The 6402-nt window shown below is 48.1% G+C and overlaps 1 long non-coding RNA gene across 1 annotated transcript; it reads right to left on the bottom strand.

Annotated features, from left to right (window-relative positions):
• Nucleotides 1-263: 263 nt before the first annotated feature.
• On the bottom strand, nt 264-5712 carry LOC307102622. The gene is made up of 2 exons (XR_013813748.1): nt 2541-5712; nt 264-1101 (listed from the first exon to the last, which is right to left on the bottom strand). It is a non-coding gene; the product is annotated as an uncharacterized lncRNA (long non-coding RNA).
• Nucleotides 5713-6402: the final 690 nt, after the last annotated feature.

Raw genomic sequence — 6402 nt, 5'->3', positions numbered from 1 at the left:
AGTTAGGGACTCTATGTCCTCATGGCATGGAACTTCAATACCACTTTCCAATGCAAAGTGCACATTTCCCAGGACAGCCTGGCATCCTGGACGATTCTGTGGGACACAGGAAAACTCACTAGTGTGGAAGTGATCAACTGGAGAGTAAATTTAGGAGGCCTGTGGTTTGATTCAGTGTAGCTGCTCCAAATAACAAACACAAAGAAAAGTGTTATGCCCAGAATACAGGGTCCCCAAGAAAAACCACCAGGGAACCAGATGAGTCCGATGCAAAAGCAAAGAGTCTGTATTCAAGCTAGCTTGAGCTCAGTCCCACAGGCACACACACCTGCGCAGCAGCGAGGTGGGGAGAGAGGGAGCCTTGGGAGAACAAAGGCTTTAAAGGGGTTCCAAAGCAGTGGGCGGGGGAACGTTCGTGGCCACGTTGATTGGTCAGGGGGCAGGGTCAGGGGTCTGGTTACACGGGGGGTACTGTGCAGCTTGCCTAATTTGGACTGAGTCTACTTCTCTGCATTCCTATTGGCAGGTTTATGCAACTGTTACATTCTCGTGGTTTTCTAAGAAAAAGGAGTCATATACATAGTTACACAGGATGGAGGGTACAGTACATTTTGTGCTGTCCTGCTCTGCCCTTTCATTCCCCCCTTGTCTTGAAACTTACGGGCCCAATCATGGGACAGTTTGTATTTCTACCTCGTCTCCCGCTTCTGGCCAAGGCCTCTAGTACCACAGTCCCCAACAGTACTGTCTACAGTGAAGTCCAGTTCCTCTCCTGCAGGTGTCGAGTTTCCTCCTGGCCTGCGTGGAGCCCAGGCTAGGGATCTCACGGGTGGTTGCCAGGATCCAGGCCGTTTCCTGGTGCAGGAGCTGGGAGTGGTGTAGCCAGGTCTGGATGCCGTCTACTTCAACAGCCGTGGGCGTGCTCAGGATAACAGTGTAGCGTCCCTTTCAGGTTGGGGTGAGTCCTTGGGCAGTGAACTTCTTTACCTATACCGAGTCCCTGGGCTGGAAGGGATGTACAGGGTCTGCAGTGGGCACTGGCAGAGCATCGCGAACAAGCTTATGGGTGGCTCTCTGGGTATACTGCAGAGCCTGTAAGGACTTGAGTAAGGGAATGGTTATGAATTCCAGCTTTCAGTTTCTCCCTGACCCTGGAAAGTATGCGGGGGGAGGTCTACTATATATGACCTCAAAAAGAAGGGAGGAGAGGGTACACATGGCCCATAAGAGGGTACACATGGCCCATAAGAGGGTGAAGGGCAGGAGGTTGGTCCAGTTTTCACCGGTTTCTAGGACAAATTTAGTTAAAGTACTTTTTTAGAGTCCTGCTCATGCCTGTCCAGATTCTGGGCCTAAGGCTTGAGCTATACTTTGAGATACCTTGGCTACAAAGGTGGGGCTGCTATCTGATCCTATGGCTACTGGCAGCCTGAATCTAGGTATAATCTCCTGGAGTAATCTCTTGACAACTATAGAGGTAGTTTCTGTCCTAGTGGGGTATGCTTCAACCCAACCCGAGAAGGTGTCTATGAGAACTAGCAGATACTTGTACTCTGATGCTGGTGGCTTAATCTCTGTGAAATCCACCTCCTAATGCTCTCCTGGGGAATTTCCCTGGGGCCCGAATTCCCAGGGGGACCTTCTTACCTTGCTTAGTATTTACCTGTGCACAGGCAGTATTTCTAGTGACTATGCCTCTAATTACCTTATCTACGCCTATGTGGGTAGCCTGGTGTAACTGGGCAACTAATGTCCGACCTAGAGCCTCTGGGAACAACAGTCTGTCATCTGGTAGGGTCTACCAACTATCTGGTCCTTTGATGGCTTGCTTCTGTTCTGCCAATTCCTCCTCTTGTTTGGTGTAGGAGGAGGTCTGCTGTAGGTCCAGGTCCGGCAGGGTTACCAAAACTTGTAAAGGCCGTACTGGTTTTAGGGCGGCTTCCTTGGCAGTTTGGTCTGCGGCTCTATTTCCTCTGGCTTCAATTGTCTCCCTTGTTCAGAACTGGTGCCCAAATGGTGCGGTCCAGGGTAACTACCGCTGCCCCTGCATATCGGATGCCATCCTAAACATAACTGCTCCTATCTATGAACAGTACCTCATTGGGTGATGATAGCGGGGCATCTGTCAGGTCTGGGTGAGCTGTTTGTACTGCGTCTGTTACCTCTGTGCAGTCATGAATGGGTTCTTCCGGATCATCATCTGGAAGCAGGCTGGCAGGGTTGATGGTCAGTGTCTTATGGAACCGGACACAAGGCTGGTCCAGGAGAAGAGCTTGGCACTGGGTGATCCTGGTGTTTGATATCTATCTCTCCGGAGCACCTCGAAGGAGGGCCTCCACACCATAGGGTGTTGTCAGGGCTAGTTCCTGGTCCAGAGTCTGCCTATCTGCCTCCTTCACCAGCAATGCTGTGGTGTCTACTGCCCAGAGGCACGCTGGCCACCCTGCTGCCACAGGGTCTAGTCTCTTAGACAGATAGGCTACAGGTCTCTTTCAGGGACCTAGAGTCTGAGTGAGAACCCCTTTGGCAATGCCCCTTACCTCACTCATGTGGAGGTGGAAGGGCTTCGTGACGTCTGGCAAGGCTAGGGCAGGTGCTGAGATGAGAGCCTTCTCTAGCTTCTCAAAGGCCCGTTGTTCCACTTCGGTCCAGTTCAGCGGCTGTATTCCCTCAGTACTTCAGTATAGAGGTTTAGCAATCTCCGTGAACCCCAGTCTACAGTCCTCCTTCATGTCCAAGGAAAACAGGCAAAATATCTTCTTAGAGGTTATGGGTCCCACCGGCTCTGTCAAGACTGAATAGGCTGCCCCACTGTCCACCAGGAAACTAACAGGTTTGCCCCACACTTGTAAGGTTACCCTGGGGGCTTAATGGAAAGGAACCCCGGTCCTGTCAGTCCTCTTCCTCTAAGTTAAAGACCCTTGGAGTCTGAGTCTCCCCTTTCTGCTTCTCTAGCTAACTTGCCAGGACATTCTCTCTTCCAGTGCCCCTGCTTCTTACAATAGGTATACTAATTCCTTCCTATTTGCTGATGGCCTTTTCTTTCTTTCTTTGTTCCCTTTTTTTTTTTTATTACATGTATAACCTTTACAAAAATCTTTATAATTTTAAATTAACTTTTAAAAAGGCAGAGGGAGGAGGGAGCAGGCCCTGAACCCTGTGCCCAGACCTCCAGCTGCTTGAAATTCAGAATGCCATATTTTTCCTACAGAGATGAGGATCTCAGATTCTGATAAGCCTGAAAAGGGGAATGGGGGAATTTCTAGCTGTGCCTTCTTTAAGCCCCCCAACAGAACATGCTTTTAAGCCCCCCTAACAGAACACGGTGAAAAGTGTCCAAGGAGTCGCCGGGGGTTCTTGGGTCTCATTGGGGCGCAGGGGGTCACAAGGGAATTTCTCTCTTCGCCCCACCTCCAGCCACTCAAAACAACCCCTGAAGGGGATGGACACTGGGTGGGATGAGGCAGGGAGTGCCTCGCAGGTCCCAGGTGGCGAAGGAGGGCTCCCACCAAGGCGTTTTCATCTGGCAGTCCACTCTCTGTTCCCACTGGGAAAAGCACTTGCCTCCTGCCAATGAAGGTGGTATGGGGGAACCAGTGACCCCTAAACTGCAATCAGACTCCCTGACCTTTCTGAAAAGCCACTCTGCTTGAGTGTGTTTCTATTAAAAATTACTGATCTTAAAATTATAACTTAAGAGATGACATATACCTATAAGGACTAAATGGCCCACAAAATATTTTTCTTTTCTTCTAAAGATTTTGCAATGTACTGTAATCATTAATTATATCAAACTTAAATGGCCAATTGAGACAAACACTTCTGAGACCGTTTCTCTACTACTGATTAAGACTGGGTGGCAGCAGGTGTCAGAAATAAAATTTATTTAGTTTTTTTGAACTTGCTGGGCAGACTTGGTGACTTTGCCAGCTCCAGCTTCCTTCTTGTAAATAGTTAACTTTAAAATGTGGTCCCTGCTTTAAACCTCTTTGGACTACAATTATTATAACTTTATACCTTTAAATTAATAAACATAGACAGGAATGTTGTTAGGCAGGCCGATTCCCCCTCTGACAGAGAGCAAACACCCCTGGGAAAAAGTAATCCCAGTGGCCAATCGGGGGGGGGGGGGGGGTTGCTATCTGTCAGAGCACCCAGCCTTAAACAAATTAAATGTGTGTGTTTTTTCTTCTCACAGACTTCTACATATGAACAAATAATTATAACCAGGCAGACAAACAAAATATCAAACAAATATCTGTACTTATACCATTTCAGTAAACAAGTATTTTTACAGTCTTGGGATCTGAGCAGATAACAGGAACACTGCCTCTAAGTCCCCTGATGGGGGCCTCCCTTCTTTTATTTACCTCTTGGGGAATGAGTCTGCCTAGTAACCAGTTTTAAATCACCAGGGCAGCTAGAATTTCTGATAAGACACCTATGCCAGCAGAGCGGTCTGCAGCTAGTAAAAATAAACAAAAACCTACCTCTCCCAGCTTCATAATGAACTGCTGACACTCCCCCACCCCACCCCGTCCTGTCCCTCAGTCCAGTTGCTTGTCTCCCTTTCTGTAGGGAGATCTCTTGTGAACTGAAAGCCTGAATGGCCTCCTGAAAGAAAAAAAAAATCTTTAATCCAGTTACAGATGCTATCAGAGTCAGGATGAGAGAGGAAGGGAAAGACCAGTTTATGTCCTCTATGAGGATCCTAATAACTGAAAACAGTAAGTTAAACAAACGGTTAACGGGGTCTATAAAGAGTTAATAATAACTTTAGCCTTAGTTCCACGTTGGACTATGATGTCACAGGTAGGGACAGGGCCTGTAAATCTCTCCGCCCTGTCGAGCTGTTTGCCCCGTTCCGGGAGTCTCCGAGCACCAAAAGAGATAAGAAAGCTATAAATAAAAGTTCTCTGAAACGTTACAAATGTATACTTTCAAATCAACCCTAGGACTTTAAAATTCAATTTAATACAGTAAATTCACAAATCAGAGTAAACTGAAACCTTTACCTATACAAACAGAGAGAGAGGAATTTTTATTAGCTAAGTGGGCTGATTCCCTCTCTGACGGAGAACAAAAGACGCTGAGAAAAAGGTGTCTCAGCAGCTGCTAAAGACTTTTGCATTCTGTCACAGCAGGTCCGCCCTATCTTTAAATAAATTAAACAGCAGAAAGAGATAACAAATGCTCTCACATTTATATTTATATACCAAACAGTTCGAGTTTTTCACTCCTACTAGATATTTACCAGAGTTTAAACAGTCAACTGATTCCTGACTGCTGATTAATTTGCCTGAGGAAGCTCTATGGCCTCCGGTGGGGGGTGATCAAGCTCCCCCTTTCACTTACTTGGAGTGGGCTGAGTCTGTCCTATAATGTCCATCCAGTAAGTCCACAGAATAAAACAAAGAAACACAAACACAGACAACAAAAGGGGCCCCAAAGAACAGTCTTCCAACTCCATGGAAGCAAAACCAAAAGCTAGATGACGGCCTCACGCCAACCGGCGGGAGCGACCCACCTTGTCCCAGAAGCTCGAGGGGAGTACACATCCCTTGTGAGGGGAATACATGTCCCTCCTGAAGGAGGATCGAGACGTCTCCCGATTCCTCCCGCCCGTGGTCCTCCAGCGCGTCCGCCTAGACCGCTTTGGGCACTACAGATTTCAGAATTGAGCTCACACAGAACAGAACACACAACAACAGAGACACCTACCACCGTCAGTCAGACTCTCCAGATCGGGGTCCCTTGTGGGTCTTGGGGTCCCAGGCAAGCCCCCAAATGTTATGCCCAGAATTCGGGTCCCCAAGAAAAACCACCAGGGAGCCAGACGAGTCCGATGCAAAAGCAAAGAGTCTGTATTCAAGCTAGCTTGAGCTCAGTCCCACACGCACACACACCTGCACAGCGGTGAGGTGGGGAGAGAGGAGGAGCCTTGGGAGAACCAAGGCTTTAAAGGGGGTCCAAAGCAGTGGGCGGGGGGAACGTTCGTGGCCCTGTTGATTGGTCAGGGGGCAGGGTCAGGGGTCTGGTTACATGGGGGGTACTGTGCAGCTTGTCTAATTTGAACTGAGTCTACTTCTCTACATTTCTATTGGCAGGTTTATGCAACTGTTACATTCTCGTGGTTTTCTAAGGAAAAGGAGTCATATACATAGTTACACAGGATGGAGGGCACAGTACATTTTGTGCTGTCCTGCTCTGCCCTTTCAAAAGGCACATCAGGATTCTCAGGCTTCTAAGAAATCCTCAGGTCTTCCTGGCATTCGTGACATTACTCAGTGTGAATCATGTGCCTGTAGTTTGCTGTGCTCTGGAGCAGTGGGTCTCGATCATGGGACATTTGCAATGTCTGGAAATATTTTGGGTTGTCACAACCATCGGGGTCATCTAGAT

Source organism: Cnephaeus nilssonii (assembly GCF_951640355.1).
Source record: "Cnephaeus nilssonii genome assembly, chromosome: 7".
NCBI lineage: Eukaryota > Metazoa > Chordata > Mammalia > Chiroptera > Vespertilionidae > Cnephaeus > Cnephaeus nilssonii.
Note: the sequence above shows the minus strand (reverse complement) of the source record. Positions and strands in the feature narration are given on the sequence as shown.